At 53.4% G+C, this 16,579-nt stretch overlaps 1 protein-coding gene across 1 annotated transcript in view; it reads right to left on the bottom strand.

Moving 5' to 3' along the window:
- Positions 1-715, bottom strand: part of OSBPL5 (oxysterol binding protein like 5) — a 68,372-nt gene extending 67,657 nt beyond the window's left edge. Inside the window, exon 1 of the mRNA XM_029207335.1 lies at positions 673-715. The gene's annotated coding sequence lies outside the window, so the exon portion shown is untranslated. The remainder of the gene's footprint in view (positions 1-672) is intronic.
- Between the last annotated feature and the right edge of the window lie 15,864 nt (positions 716-16,579).

Raw genomic sequence — 16,579 nt, 5'->3', positions numbered from 1 at the left:
GTGTAGACTCATGTCCCCTGAACAATTTCCAAGGCTCCCTGTCTTAGGGACTCAGTGGCCTAGAGATGGAGGGTCCGGGGGGTGGGTGACAGCAGAGGTCCTCCCCCTCAGCTCACGCAGCCCCTCACTCTGTGGACACAGACCAAGCCCCACGCTGGAAGGCCAGACGCTGATCCCAGACCCCATCCAGAGGCAGCAGGTCCCCTTCCCGCAGACCCTGCCCCTTCAAGATCCCCTGGGTCTGGGCTGAGCTGGGGACACAGACCCGGCTACTCTCCGCAGATGGACCCAGCCACCCTCCCTCCCCTCCCCGCTCCTTCAAGCCCCGAAAATGGGGAGCCCGGTTGCCCGCCGCTTCCCACACTCCGGCCCCACCCGCGCTCCAACCCGCCCGCCCGTGTCTGGGATCGTAGCCGCATCACCCCGGGCTCCCCGAGCGACGGCCCGGGTCGGGGCTCCCCAGCTCCGGCCACTGTCGGGGTCGGCCGGGCTACGCCCCAGTCCCCGGGGTCTGCGGGCTCCGGCGCGGGGCTCCCCCAGCCCCCTCAGCAGCCCCCTCAGCAGCCCCCCCGGCGGCCCGCTGGACGCTCCCGACCCTCTGGGCCGCGGCCTCCTCCCCGCCCCCTCCTCGGTCCCTCCTCGTCCCCTCCTCGTCCCCCGCCGCGCTCCTACCGTGAGAAGCTGGGCCGGGCCGGGCCGGGCCGGGCCGGGCCGGGCCGGGCGCGCGGGGGCTCAGCTGGCGGCGCGGCACGGCTGCAGGAAATGCCAGAAGGCTGATCCAACCGCGGGAGCAGAGGGAGGGAGCGGAGGAGGGAGGAGAGGAGGCGGGGAGAGGGGCGGAGGGCGCGGCGGCCGCAAAACCCGGGCGGGATCGGCGAGCGGAGCGGGCGCGCCGGGACCCCAGTCCCTTCCTGGCGCGGCCTTGCCTCGCCGCCCTCTGCCTGGAGCGCCCGGCGCTCGGACGTCCCTCCGGAAACGGGGTGAGCGAGCGCTGGTGAGTGGGGTCAGCCTCCATGGGTTAGGGGTGCGGGAGGGCACATGATCACAGATTCTTGCAGGCTTCCAGCCCACCCTAGCCAGAGTGGGGGGGACCCCCTCTCTTTCCGAGCCCGAGAAACTGTCACCATTTCTCCCCCAGGCGGAAGCCACCAGAACACAAGAGGAAACCCAGACACCCGAGCCCTTTGTCCTTGTCCCACGTGTGGACCCCTGCCTCATACCCATGTTTCTCAGTGCATCTCTTTCTGAGGATTATTTTTTTTGGCCAGGAGCCCACCTTCTTGTGGATTTCCTCCTGTGTGAGTTCCCCTCACCTCTTCTGCCCCCAGGGAGCTTTTTAGACCCCTGAAGCCTTCCTGTATAGATGAGACACTCTAATGCCGCTAAACAACCGCGGGTAGGAGACGAGGAGGTTAGGGCTCTCCCCCAGCCCCCCTCCCACCCCGCCTGGAGGCAGGTGCCCTGGGACTCGGTCTGCAGAGCCTGCGGGGCCTTCCTCCAGCCACTGTTCCCCAGGGGCAGACCAGCTGAAGCTGGGCCCACCCACTGCCAGCCATCCTAGACCAGGTAGGGTGCGGGACTTTTCCAAACGGAATCTGTCAGTTGCTCCCTTCCAAGGGACAGGACTGACCCTCAGCAGAACCCCAGCACCTTATGTTGGGTGGAGAGTGCCTTAAGGGCAGCCCAGGAGACTGGTGGTCAGCGGGGTGCAGCTTGACCACCAGGCGGGGCATGGAGCCACACAGGGAGGCCCTTTCCAGCCCCTCGAGCTGGAGCAGGCTCTCAGGGGAGCGGCTGCAGGAAGTCCTACCTTAGCGCTGCCCCAGCCGGCCGAGTGGTGGCCCCGGACCAAACAGCCCACAGCCTCAGCATCATGCCCACCCCGTTGTCCAGGTGGTGGTTCCTCCAGGGCGTCAAAGCACCCCGGGTTAAGGGGTGGGGCGTGCTGCCTCGGCAGCTCTGGGCTCCCCCCCGGGACGGTCCCACCCCACAGTCACCTTGCAAGGCCTTTGGATGCAGAACTGCTCAGCCAAGATGCTCAGGGCCAGGGTGGGAGCCCTCTGCCTCTTCAGGGGAGGCTCTGTGCAGCGCGGGGCCAACGAGCCCTGCCCGGATGCTCTTTGAAGCCTCTGCATGGAGCTGGACGCGTCTGCTGGCAGCCTGGCCCATGGCTGGTCGTCAGGGCCAATCCACAGGGAATTTGGGGAAGAAAACAAAGCCTCTGTCCGCTGGGGTGGAGGTTTCAGGGCCCAAGCAGGGAAAGTCTCAGTCATTGTTGATGCTGCCTGTTTGAAGCGAGCTTGAGTTTATGCAATGACACTGCTGAGGTCAAATGGACACGTGGCCAAGTGCAGGGATGGGACAGAAAAGGCACAGAGATGGGCAGAGCCGGGGGCTGTCGGTGATGGCTCTGGGGACGCACTGGGTGGGCTTCACCGTCTAGGAGCTGCCGGGGCTTGGGCAAGTTCGTGAAGCTCTGTGCTCAGGTTTCCCCACCTGTCAAGGGGGGCGGGGCACAAGAGCATCTCACCCTGCAGGCTGCTGTGAGTCCCCGGGGTGAGAGGACTCCCCTAGTGAACCCAGGGGAAGAAGTGGCTGGTACCGTCTCTGAAGTATAGCCACTGGCTTCTCACTCGGTTCTGAATTTATGATAATTCATATGATCTGTCTGTGAGAAGTAAGATTTTTTTAAGTGCCTTTGCAAATACAGAGAACTTCACTCTTTCTCAGGCGGAATGTAATTAAAGTTAAGACTGTTTCCAAGTCTGGAGAACGGTCGGTGGTTCTCAGCTGGGCGAGTTTGGCCTCCCCTCTGGAGGTGACTTCCTTGGTTGTCACAGCTGGGGGTCCTACTGGCATCTAGTGGGTGGAGGCCAGGGAGGCCACTAAACACCCATCCACACCCAGGACGGTGGCCCACAGGGGGAAGGATCAGGCCCCAAATGTCAGTAGTGCCGAGGCCGAGAAACCCTGCTCTAGAGTGAGCGCGCTTGTCACCGTTAGGGTCGCTCCTTCTGGGTGGTCGGTCCGTGGGGATTGCGGGAGACCCACAGCCTCCTGTTGATGGATTCCCCCACCCTGTGCCCGATTCCGTGGCAAGGGGCTCTAGACATATGGACTCGAATCCTCCCCACAGTCCCAGAGGGCAGGTCCTGACAGGCTCCATTTTACAGGCAGGGAAACAGAGGCACAGAGCCGAAAGTAATCGTCCCCCAGCAGCCTGCTCCAGAGCTGTGCTCCGAGTCTCTGTGCTCGGCCACCCCGTTAATGAAGACCCACAGGCTCAGAGGGGAACCCCTGGGGGGCCCTGCCCCTTCTGCTGCACCGGCTGCCTCACTGGGAAGGGTGGGTAGCCAGAACACGCTGGAACACACACGCCCGTCTCAGAGAGGGCGCCTCCCGGGTGGGCTGCGGGGGCTCGGACCCCTGCAGGGCCAGCGCTGGCTGGGCCGGTCCACTGGGGTGGGGGGCCCAAGCCAGGCAGATGCCAGGTGCTTTCACACCTGCCGAGCCAACGGAAGCAGCAGTGACTATTTCTCCCGTTTCTCAGATGAGGAAACTGAGCCCCAAGTAGTAAGGGGTGCAGCCGGATCCCTGACTCCTAGTTGGGCCCAGGGTGGCAGCAGGGCGGCCCAGGGGTTCAGCCAGGGCAGGTGAGCCTGGGCCCGCTGTCCCCTGCTGGCCCAAGGGCAAATCCATCCCAATGGTGTGACTAGACTCTCAGGGACAACTCCAGAACATCTCAGCGCCCGGGTCTCAGTTTTCTTACCTGTGCAGCAGGACTGAGATAACTTCCCCACGAGGGGTATGTGGAGGTCTCCAGAGCACAACAGCTAATCGTAAAAACAATCACGGCATTTATCCATCGCTCGTCCTGTGCCGGGCACCACGTCCCCACTTTCCGCGCCTGCGGGATTCCATCCCCTCCTCCGCCTGGTGGCGGGGTCACCATTCCCTGCCCCATGGAGGTTAAGTGACCGGCTCCAGGCCAGGCCGCTGGGGAGTGGCCAAGGCAGGGCTAAACGCCTGGAGTTGTAACCTCCCTGCACTTGGGGCTGGGCACGTGGAGAAGAGCCGTCCTCCAGCCCTGTCCCTGTGGCTTCAGCTCCCACAGGGAGGCATCTCATTCCCAGACCTGTCCCTCCGCCTCTGGCTGGGGAGATGTTGTCTGGTGATGTCTTCCCGGGCTGAGTCACCAAGCCAGGTGTGGGGACCGAGCAGTGGCTGTTTTCTGTCCTTTCTCAGAGGAACCTGTGAAATTCAGTTGGAGAGTTTCTCTTTGGAATTCTGAGTCACGTGGGCACCGGGCTGGGGCTTCCTGAGCAGGCCGGCTGCCTGGATGGCTCCATCTCTCAGTCTCTGTCTCTTTCTCTCTCTGTCTCTTTGCTTCTCTGTCTCTCTGTGTCACACACACACACACATGCACGCACACACACACCTGTCCTCCAGAAGGTCACATCCAAACCCCTGATTCAGGCAAACCCCTGATAGTAAATAAAGATAAAGGCGTGGAATTTCCCTCTCTCTTGGTCCCAATACTTGTTCTCCTACATAGAGGGACAGGAAGGTGTTATTTACAGGGCAAGTCCTCCAGGGACCTTACAGGAAGCACTGAAGTGGCCGTGGGGAGCGCATGGTGCCGGATGCCATTGGACATGCCACTGTGCCCGCACCCAGACCTCCCCGTGCTCACGGAGGTGAAATCCGGGCCATCAGCCTCTGCTTCTAGCCCTCCTGCGTGGGCCGTGGTGGACACTGCCGTGAGTGGGGGTGACGTGGCTGGGGTGCCCTGAGGCCCAATGAGGTGGACATTCCCCGGAGAGCAGGTGCAGCTCGCTCCCGTGGTGTGGACAGAGAATGTCGCTTGCCATGTCAGCAAACAAAGGGTGTCACAGCCACCAAGCTGTCAGCCACTGCAGCCGCCCGACTGTGCACCCTGAGGGGACTCAGGATGGAGAAAAGCAGGATGCTGGCCCCAGATAGCTGAGGTGCACATCAGAGGAACGATTCCAATGAGCCCAGGCTCTTGCATCTTCCCATACATAGAAAAGCGCTAAATTCATTAACTTGAGATGTCTGGTTTTTCTTTCATTAACAGCAATCTTTTGATGTTCCTGCCACCTGGCTTTTGTTGCAAAAACCCCTGTATATCCTAGTTCCTCCCTTGCCTCTTCAGAGCAGTTCCTCGGAGCGATCTGAGGGGCTGCCTCCTGGGCTTAAGTCCTCAGCAAGTTCGCCAAATAAAACACAATTCTCTACTTTTAGGTTGTGCATTTCTTTTCGGTTGACACCGGCCCCTCTTCACCCAACCCCCTTCTCTGGCTCATTGACACAGTTCCTCTACTTCTGTGTGTCCCTGTCTCGAATGTTCCTTTCCTTTCTCTTAAAAGGATACAGTTATTGGATTTAGGGCCCACCAGGGTAATCCAGGATTTCGTATGGAAGTCCTTAACTTAATTACACCTGCAAAGACCGTATGTCCAAATAAGGTCACACGCACAGGTACTGGGTTTGGACACTGATGTATCTTTGGGGGACATGACTCGCCCACTGCAACAGGGACCCTCGGGCATCCTGCATCTGCTTTCCCTTTGAAGACCTGCGGTCTGCTTTGCTGAGCCAGACCAAAGTTTGTTGAACGTCTTCCCTGTTCTAAGTGCTTTTGTTCTGAGTCTTCATTTGAGGACACAGCCTCGGGGTCCTGAAAGCTGTGGACTAGAGCTGATCCAGGCTCTGCCCCTTCCTGTCTCTGAGCCCCAAGCCAGAAGCCTGTCCCCTGCCCTCAGTTACAGAGGATGGAAGGGCGGTGAGGTCTTTCCCCCGGCGCCGAAGCCCTGAGCCTTGGCTGGGGGCTGCCTTTCCAGCCAGGCTGGAGCACCCTGAAGCGCAGGGTTTTGGCAAACCCACACTGGGGCTGAGGGCTGGCTTTCTCCAGCCTAACTTTGGGAGGTCCATGAGGACTCTGACACATTCTCCCAGTATCTGGGGGAGGGCCCGGGTCTGCTGCCTGATGCCACGGAAACCGAGGAAAAGGAAAAGATTCCACGGCAGGATCTGCTTTCGGGAACCTGCATGCGGGGCAACCACGCTGCCCTTTCTTCTCAAGATGTGGAAACTCGTCCCGGAGGGATGCTCTGCAGACTCCCAGGACTGGGTCTGGCGGTGGCCTCAGACCCTGCTCCCACTCACCGGCCACCACCAACCTGTCCCTCCTTTGTGGGCTAGGTTTGGTGAGCAGGCAGAACTCAGAGAAACCCAGCAATGTTATGCAAAGGTGACCAAGAGCTCGAGGCGGGAAGCTGATCACCCAGGTCATGTGGCAAGTCTGCACTGGAGCGTGCACGGGCTCCGGGGTGCTTCTGTCGCCCTGCAGGGACACCTGAAGCTGAGAGCGCCTCCACGTCATTTGGAGGGTCTTAGAGCAGCACTTCTCAAAGTGGGAGCTTAAAACCCTGCTAGGGGCCAAGACGTGAAATCTCCTGTTATCAAAATACTAGGATGCTTTTTTCCTTTTCCACCTTTATGTTTTCACAACTTAACAGTGGAGCTTTCTGGAGACTACATATGTGTGATATTGCAATAGATGGAATACAGAAGCAGATGTGAGAATCCAACTGGCTTCTGTGAAGCCAGACGTTAAAAAGACTCCAAAAATGTAAAACAATGCTACTCTTTTCACTAAATATTTTTACTTTGGAATAGAGAGTTCGTTTTCATAAATAATGTGTTACTTGTGTTAACAACATAATGGGCTTATCATTGTTCTTTTTAAAGGAATAAGTAAATAAATATTTTTTAAAACTTGGAGTAAATATTGATAGACAAAGCAACAGAAACAAATAACCTTTGTGGTCCCCAATAATTTTTGTTTTTAATGGAAAGGATCCTGAGACTAAAAGTTCTGAAAACCACTGATGTAGAGCATGCCAGAAGGTGGAGCAAAAAGATTCCGGAAAAAGCTGGAACAGGAGTGGAGTCAGAACAGGGTGTGAATCTAGGCTTTGCCATCCTCACCTGTTCGTCTACTACTGTCACATCTTTATCACCACGGCCACCATCACCACCACCTCCACTGTCACCACCGCCATCACCATCGTTATCACCACCGATCCACAGACGCCACCAGTGTCACCACCGCCATCACCATCGTTATCACCACGATCACGTCTGCCCTCGGGTGAGCATCTGCTATGTGTAGACACTGTAGTAAGTGATTTATAGTCATTATCTCCCCCTTGCCAGAGACCTCTATGAAGTCGGTATCATTATCCATATTTACAAGTGAGGAAACTGAGGCTTATACAAGGTAAACAAAATCACCTGACGGAGCGGGCTCCGAACTCCAATCTATCTGTCTCCGTGGACACCCCGGAAAGTTGCTCAAGCTTGCTTAGTCCCCAGTTGTTAGCTGCGAATATTTGTAAGGATACTAGTTACGATTACTGACCACCCACTAAGCCCCAGGCACGGGGATAGGTGCCTGTCCACACTATCTTAATCATCTCAGTCATGTAGAGCAAGCATTGAAATAACGCCCATCTTGGTGCAGGTGAGTTGCATGTGAAAACATTGCCCCAGTGCCTGCAAGAGGGCCACCAGATGAATGCTTGCCTCCATCAGCATGGCCCCCTCCTCCGTGTGGGACCGAGGTTGCTGGGACTGAGACTTGGCGGCGGGGTGGGGGGGATGAGCCAGACCTGTGCAGGAGACGGCAGAGGTGTGCATGGCCTCTACCACCGCTCAGCTCTGTCTCTTGGACTTGGGATGCTCCCAGTGGGCCCCTCCATCCTTCCTCTCCCTCACTGAATATTGATGGCACATCTCTTAGGTGCTAAATAGTGTTCCAGGCACAGGGGAGTCCACCGTGAATGGGAAAGCAAGGCACCTGCCTGCATGTAGCTCACAAACAAAGATGGAAAACAAGTGCATGAAGGCAGCCCCTAGCAAGGCAGCCCCTGCTCTTACCCATGCTATGAAGGATAGGTAGTCATGTAAGGGGCTGGTAGGAGGCATGGGGTGTTGGGGGCTCTCTGGAGAGGGTGGCTAGGGAGGACTTTCTGAGAACAGGACCTTTGAGCGGGAGACCTGTGTGGAGTGAAGGACCGAACCCCGGCACCTTGGGGCTGAGCATCTTCCAGACAGAGGAATAGCAGGTGCCCAGACAAGAGCTCGGCGTGTTCACATAATGGCCAGAGGTCAGTGTGCCAGGGGGTAGAGTGATGGAGGAGGGGTGCCAGGTGCGGCCATGGAGACTGGCGGGGGCCCCTCATGCATGGCTTTCTGTGCCATGTGTGGAGTTTTATTTTAGTTTGATTGTGACGGAAGCGACATTGCAGGGGGCGTTCTGAGAAGGGAATGTGATGATCTGATTAAAAAAAAATATGTCTCTGGATATAGAGGTTCAAGAATGGAGGCCGGGTGTCTTTTAGAAAGATTTTGTGTCGTCCAGTCTTACTTTAGGTTGGTAGAAGGGGAGGTTGGGAGAGGTGGGTAGATTCAGGTATATTTTGAAAGTAAGTAAAACAGATATCCACCCAAGCCTATGGCCTTAGGGATGGGGTGGGAAGGTGTCTTAGCCAACTCAGGGTGCTATAACAACATACCACAGATGAGGTGGCTTCTAAACAAATGTATTTATTACAGTCTGGAGGCTGGAAGAATGAGATCAGGGTACCAGCATGGTCAGCGTCAAGTGAGGGCTCTCTTCTTGGGTTGCAGACTGCCACCTTCTCTTTGTATCCTCACACAGCCGAGAGAGAGAGCTCTCTGAGGTCATTTTTATAAGGACACTAATCTCACTCATATGGGCTCCACCCTCACGACCTCTTTTCCTCCTAAAACCATCACATGGGGGGTAAGATTTCAACATGTGAACTTGGGAGGACATAAACATTCAGTTCACAGCAGAGGTTTCCAGTCAAAGGCGGTTAAGTCAACAGGGGCTGGGATAGGAGTCGGGGTTCTCGCTGGCTCCGCCCACAGCTAGATGTCTTCGATCTTTTGGTGCCTCAGTCCCGCCCACCCCCACCTTGTCCTTAGATGATAATGTACCTCCCAGCTCTCAAGGGAGTACTGAGACTCCAGAGAGCCGATGGGAAGCACATTTTTTTCTTTTTGAACCACATCACCTTCTGCAATGAGGTCAGACAATCCGTGTGACCCTGGGGGTCAAGCATGAGCTCTTTGAGGTCAGAGTTGACCTCCTCTCCAGTGGGTCTCCCCACACCTTGCTCAAGGTAGGTGCTGCACAGGTGAGTGAAACTATGAACTCTCATGCACATAGATGCAACAATCCTCAACAAACTATTAGCAAATCCAATCCAGCAACATATAAAAAGGAAAACATAGCACCGCCAACTGGAGCTCATCACAGGAATGCAAGGCTGCTTCAGCATTTGAAAATCAATCAGTGTACTTTACCACAGCAACAGACCGAAGAAGCAAAGACCAAAGGATCATCTCAGTGGACGCAGGAAAAGCATTTGACAAAATTCAACATCCATTCGTGATAAAAAGTCTAAGAAAATTCGTATTAGAAACTTCCTCAACTTGATAAAGGGCATCTGTGAAAAACCCACAGCTACCATCATACTTAATGGGGACAGACTTGATGCTTCCCCCCTCAGATTGGGAACAAAGTAAAGATCTCCACTCTATCCACTCCTATTCAACAGCATACTGAAGTCCTAGCCAGTGCAATAAGACAATAAAAGGAAACACAAGGTATACAGGGTGGGAAGGAAGAAATAAAATTGTTTGTGTTCACAAACGACACATTTGTCTGTGTAGGAAATTCTAAAGGACAGATAAAAAACCTGTAAGTGAGTCGTACAAGATGTCAGGATACAAGGTCAATACACAAAGATGAACTGTATTTCTATGTATTAGCAATGAATACTTGGAAGTAAAATAAAATAAATAAAAACTCAGTACTATAATACCATTAAAATAACACTAAAATACATGAAATACTTAAATTTAATGTAATAAGATATGCAAAAAATCTGCTGAAGACACAAAACGCTGATGAGAGAAATAAAATAAGACCTAAATAAGTGGACAGACATACTATGTAACCAAAAGTGGGGTCCGGCTGCTCGCCGCTCAAAAGCCAATAAAGAGGCAAGGCTTTGTTTTGGAGGCTGGCAACCGGGGGGGCAGGGGAGGCGAGGGTGGACTCCTGTCCAAAGGCCGACTCCCCCCGCAGACAATCAGTGGGCAAGAGCTTTTATAGGCGGAGGGAGGGGGCTACACGCAGAAACAAACTTATTCTTTGGCTGAAGTTTTTCCATAGACAAAAGACAGGCTGAGGACATGGGGTGCGGGGCGGGTGAGGACCGTAGGGTCCTGCTCCGTTTCATGTTCACGAGTTTGAACGCTCAGTATTGTTAAGATGTTGGTTTGCCCCAAACGGATCAATAGATTCAATGCAATCGCAATCAAAATCCCAGCAGGATTTTTTGGTGTAGAAATTGACAAGCTGATTCTAAAATTTATATGGAAAGGCAAAGTAACTAGAATAGCCAAAACAACTTTGAAAAAGAATAAAATCGGAGGATTCATACTACTTGATTTCAAGGCTCACTCTAAAGTTACAGAAATCAAGATTGTAGAGTATTGGCAAAAAGAATAGACACAGAGATCAATGGAACAGGATAGAGAGTCCAGAAACAGACCCACACATATACGGTCAATTGATGTTTGACAAAGATGCAAAGGCAATTCAGTGGAGGAAAGATAATTTTTTTAACAAATGGTGTTGAGCAATTGGATGTCCATATGCAAACATACACACACCTTGGCTCATACCTTGCACCCTAAACAAAAATGAACTCAAAATGGATCATAGACCTATATGTAATATGTGAAAGTATAAAACTTCTAGAAAAAACATAGGAGAAAATCTTTGTGACTTTGGGTTAGCCAACGGTTTCTTAGATATAATAGTCCTAAGCATAATCCATACCAGAATACAATGATAAATTGGACTTCCTCGAAGTGAGAATCTTCTCCTCTTTCAAAGACAGTGTTAAGAGAATACAAAGACAAGCCACAGACAGGGAGAACGTGTTTGCAAAACACATACCTGATAAAGGGCTGGTATCCAGATTATATAAAGAACTCTCGAAATGTAATACTAAGAAAATACACATCCCAGTGAAACATGAGCAAAAGACTGAACAATCATTTTGCCAATAATATAAGCAGGTGACACAACACTCAACATCACCGACCATTAGGGAACTGCAGATGAAAACCACGATGAGATACCACTTCCCTCGCGTGAGAATGGCTACGACAACTAGCACTACAGCCGCCACCAGCACCACAGACAATAAATCCCCGCTGCCGGCCAGCATGTGCAGAAGTAGGACCCTCACGCATTGCTGGAGAGAATGCAAAACGGTAGAGCCACGTTGGCTGGGAGTTTGGTCATTTCTTGTAAAGGAAAACATACACTGACCGTGGGACCAGGCCGTTCCACCCGTGGGTGTTTCCCCAAGTGAAATGAGAACTTACATCCACCCAAACCCTGCATGTAAATGTTATACTGGCTTCATTCATGATCGCCCAGGACTAATACAGCCCAAATGTTCTTTAACGCGAATGGGTAAAAAAAAATGTGGTACGTCCATTCAGTGGAAAAGTACTCAACAGTCAAAGGAACAAACTACGGATACACCAACAACATGGATGAATCTCTAAACCTTCTGCTTGGTGAACGAAGCCAGATGTAGAGGTCTACACACTATAGGATCCATATGACATTCTGGAAAAGGCAAAAGTCTAGGGATAGAAAACCCATCAGTTCTGCCAGGGGCTGGGCGTGGGGGTGGACTGACCACGAAGAGACGCCAGGGAATTTTGGGGGGTGTTGGAACTGTTCTCTATCTTGACTGTGGTGGTGGATACACAACTGCATTCATTTATCAAAACCCACACTGGAAAGGTTGAGCTCTACAGAATATAATCACACCTCAAAAAAACATATCGATGGGGCATTGAAAAAGGTATATATATGTGGTAAGCACCAACTTGAAAGTAAAGAAAGGCAACCTGTACATTAAAGGGATGTGTGTGTGTGAATGGGCTTGGTGCGCACAGAGGTGGGCGGTGGCTCAGTGTGTGCAGGGTTAGTTAGACCTGGCCCTGTCAAAAGACGCTTCTGTTCCTGGTGTGTCTGGGGTCTCGTTGCCAGGGTGGGGCTGGGAATCCAAGCCCTTGAAGGTATGGCTCCCAGGACTTGGGGGTGGGGCCCAGAGACGTTGGTTAGCCGAGGCTGGTGTGACCTGCTGTCGGGTCAGCTCAGGACAAGGGTGCCTGCCGATGCCAGCAGGCCTGGGGGGCTGCCAGTGGCCTCTAGAGGGCAGGGTGGGAACTGGATGAGCACAGATGCTGGGTGTCTTCAGGGTCCCTGGAACTTGGAGAGAGGGTGCCTGGCAGGGAAATGACCATGGCCTCGTGCTGGGCTGGGAGGGGAGCTGCCCCTGTCACCACAGGCCTGAGAGGCCCCCTGTCTGGCCCTGTCCAGAGGACTCTGGCCCCATGTGTGCGTGGGGCTGTCCTCCCGGAGGCTCCTGGCTCGGGCTCTGGCTCCGTTCCCAGGGGCAGTTGTGAGCAGCTGAGGCCGGGTGGCCAGGCCCTGCCCAGGCCCTGCCCAGACATTGTTCTCCGGAGCTGTGGTGCCAGGGGTGAGGGTAGGGGAGGGTCCTGGGACAGGCCAGCTCTGTCAACACCTGCTGTCGCTGGCCAGGAGGAGGGGCGTGTGGTGGCCTGGTGGGAGCACAGGAGGAAAGGGGGCTTCCTCACCAATTCATTTGCTGAAGAAAAAGGTGGGGCCTTCTAGGACAGTGCTTACTCGGGCGGGGGGCGGGCAGGGCCTGGGTCTCCTGACCTGGCTGCACGAGGGGCTGCGCTGGGCCTGCAGCCGCTGTCTTGGCCTTGATGGACTCGGGGTGGGAGGGGGCTGGGGAGGAGGCCCTGCCCGGACACCACCAGCCCCCATCACACCCTCTCCTTTCACCCCCTAGAGCATGTTCCCTGCAGTCCACACCCATCCAGCACAGTGGCTCTGCTTTCCCACAATAGCCTTTGTTTCTATTTGTGGCCATATTTTGTGGGAACAATCTCAGCTCATTCAGATTTGGGACTTTTACGTTTCTGCTTTAGGCCTCTTGCCACTTAAAAACATCTAGGATGGCACCGTTCAACCGAATTTTCTGAAATGAGGGAAATGTTGATACGCTATGTGACCCAGGTGGTAGCCACTGGCCACGCGGGCTGCCGGGTGCTTAGAGTGGCTTGTGCCTCTGAGTATCTGAATTTTACCTCATGAAGGTGTCAGTTTACACAGCCCTGTGTGGTCAGTGGCTGCTCTGATGGACAGTGCAGGTCTGGACTCTGAAAAGTACTTTATCTGCTTTCCCGCGGTGACCTGTCTGCCTTCAGACTCTGTGCCCAGTTAGCAGGTGGAAGGGGTCCGGGGCAGAAAGGAATTACCCACTAAGATGTGAATGCCACCTAAAGCAGTCTACAGATTCAACGCAATGCTATCAAAATGCTTTTTTCCGGAAATAGAGAAATCCATCCAAAAATTCATATGAAATCTCAAGTGACCCAGAATAGCCAAAGCAATGTTGAAAAGGAACAAAACGGAGGTCTCACACTTCTTGATTTCAAAACTCGCTACTGAGCTACGGTCATCAAAATACTGTGGTACCGACAGACACATAGACCAACATACTAGAATAGAGAGCCCAGCAATAAACCCTCACGCTTATGGTCCAAAACTTTCACCAAGAGTGCCGAGACTGTTCAAGGGGGAAAGGACGGTCTTTTCCATAGAAAACAAACTTATTACCAAAAGGGAAAGGGGGTGGGGAAGGGATAAATTAGGGGTTTGGGATTAGCAGATACAAACTACTATATATAAAACAGATGAGCAACAAGTTCCTACTGTAGAGCACAGAGAACTATATTCAATTTCCTATAATAAACCATAGTGGAAAAGAATATGAAAAAGAATATATATATGTATGTGTGTATAACTGAATCACTTTGCTGTACACCTAGAACTAATACAACATTGTAAGTCAACTAGACTTCGATAAAAATTTTTAAAAGAAATAGATGAAAGGCAAAAGGGCAGTCTTTTCAACGAAGGGTGCTGGCAAACTGGATCTCCACATGTGAAAGAGTGAAGTTGGACCCTTACCTCACACCATATACAAAATTAACACAAAATGGATTAAAGACTTAAGTGTAAAAGCTAAAGCTATAATAGTCTTGGAAGAAAACAGGGGGAAAACTTCATGACACTGGATTTGGCAATGATTTCTTGGATATGACACGAAAGGCACAGGCATGAAAGGAAAAAAATAAACTGGACTTCATCAAATTAAAAACTTTTGTGCATCAAAGGACACTGCCAACAGAGTGAAAAGGCAATCCATGGAATGGGAGAAAATATTTGCAAATTAGAGAAGGAATTAATATTCAGAATAGATTAAAGAAACAAAGAAAGTCCTCTTACAACTCTGCAGGAAAAACCTGATTCAAAAATGGGCAAAGGGGACTTCCCTGGTGGCTCAGTGGTTAAGAATCCGCCTGCCAATGCAGGGGACACAGGTTCGATCCCTGGTCTGGGAAGATCCCACATGCCGCGGAGCAACTAAGCCCGTGCGCCACATCTACTGAGCCCGCGCTCTAGAGCCTGTGAGCCACAACTACTGAGCCCTCGTGCCACAACTACTGAAGCCCACACGCCTAGAGCTCATGCTCTGCAACAAGAGAAGCCACTGCAATAAGAAGCCCGCGCACCTCAACGAAGAGTAGCCTCCGCTCGCTGCAGCTAGAGAAAGCCTGTGCATAGCAACGAAGACCCAATGCAGCCAAATAGTAAATAAATAAAATAAATAAATTTATTTTTAAAAAGTGGGCCAAGGATTTGAATAGATATTGCTCCAAAAAAGATATACAAATGGCGAATGAGCACATGAAAAGGTGCTCAACACCACTAGTAATCAGGGAAATGGAAATGGAGACCATACACGACGCCGTGGAATGCGTGATGGGTTTAACATTGTGGCCACATCTTCACGCACTCACGTGTTCATTCGTTCCTTTGTTCATGAGCTCTTTATTCTATACACACTTAAGAGCGAGACACAGCTGCGTCCTCAAGGTGCTCTTAGGCTGGGGGAGGTGGGGAAGAAAAGCTGTCACAAATGCCCACCCTGATGGCTGATTTTATGTGTCAGCCTGACTGGGCTAAGGGCTGCTCAGATAGCTTGATGCAGCGGTCCCCAACCATTTTGTCACCAGGGACCGGTTTTGTGGAAGACAGTTTTTCCACGGCGGGGGGGTGGGAGGGGCGGGGGAGGGACGGTTCAGGCGGTGATGCGAGCGGTGGGGAGACGCAAATGAAGCTTTGCTCGCTCACCTCCTGCTGTGTGGCCCAGTTCCTAGCAGGCCACGGACTGCTACCGCGGGATTGGGGACCCCTGGCTGGATGAATGTATGTACATATGTGATGTAAGACATGACTTCTAGGTGTGTCTGGGAGGTGTTTCTGGAAGAGATTAGCATTTGATTCTGTACGCTGAGGGAAGATCACCCAGACCAATGTAGGCGGGCGTCATTCAATCCATCGGGGCGGATGAAACAAAAAGGCGGAGGACGGGTGGAGTCGCCCTCTTCTAGAGCTGGGATGTCCGTCTTCTGCCCTCGGACACTGGGCCTCCTGGTTTGCGGGCTTCCAGGCTCGGGCTGAATTACATCACTGCGGTGCATGATGCAAGACTCGGCTTCCCTGACCGCGTGAGCAGATTCCTACGCTCCGTGTCCTCTTACGCGGACCTACACACATCCCACTGCTTCTGTTTCTCTGGAGAACCCGCAACACAGTGAACGTGCGGGTGAGCCTGGAGGGGGACCATCAGGGCCTTCCTGCGGGGTGAGGGGGAAAAGCTCACTGGGAGGAGGTCACCCGGAGCCATGTGCCTCCAGGTGTGGATCTCAGGTCTGGGTAGGGGTGGCGGGTCCAGCAGGGTGGTCCTCGGCGAGGTCCTTTGAGGGCACACGGAGGAGACTGGGAACCTGGTTGGGCCCTGTCGCCGCCTCCCTGCGGCTGTGTCCGATGGTGACACCCTGTGCGTCTGCTGTGGGCTCCTTTGCTGTCGTCCTGCCCGGTCAATCGCTTTTAGCTCCGGGGGTAAGCGGTTCTGCTCTGTCACGGGGCAAGGACTGCTGGCCCAGGCAGTGCCACGCATCTTGGTGGCGGTGCAGTGGGCTTCAAAGTTCAGTTAAAGTGCTAGCTACCTCTGGCCCAGGCGAACATGATGGCACAGCCTGAAATCCCCAGTTAGAACAGCTGCTGGAGGCACCACGACCCCAGCATCTGTGCCTAGCTGCCCGGGGTCTCTCTCTTGAATCCCTTCCCCACAGAGGAGTGGGTGACCGCTGCCTTGGGCTGCTGGGTCATCCTTGGCAACCGCTACTGCCGAGAGGTGATGAGTGGTCAAGTCTACGGGAGTGACACTGCCTGGGAGACGGGAAGGACAGGCCACTTACAGACGGC

The sequence above is a fragment of the Monodon monoceros genome, unplaced genomic scaffold, assembly GCF_005190385.1.
Source record: "Monodon monoceros isolate NGI ecotype Baffin Bay Population unplaced genomic scaffold, NGI_Narwhal_1 Super_Scaffold_7, whole genome shotgun sequence".
Classification (NCBI taxonomy): domain Eukaryota; kingdom Metazoa; phylum Chordata; class Mammalia; order Artiodactyla; family Monodontidae; genus Monodon; species Monodon monoceros.
This window is presented reverse-complemented; position numbering and strand designations above follow the sequence as displayed.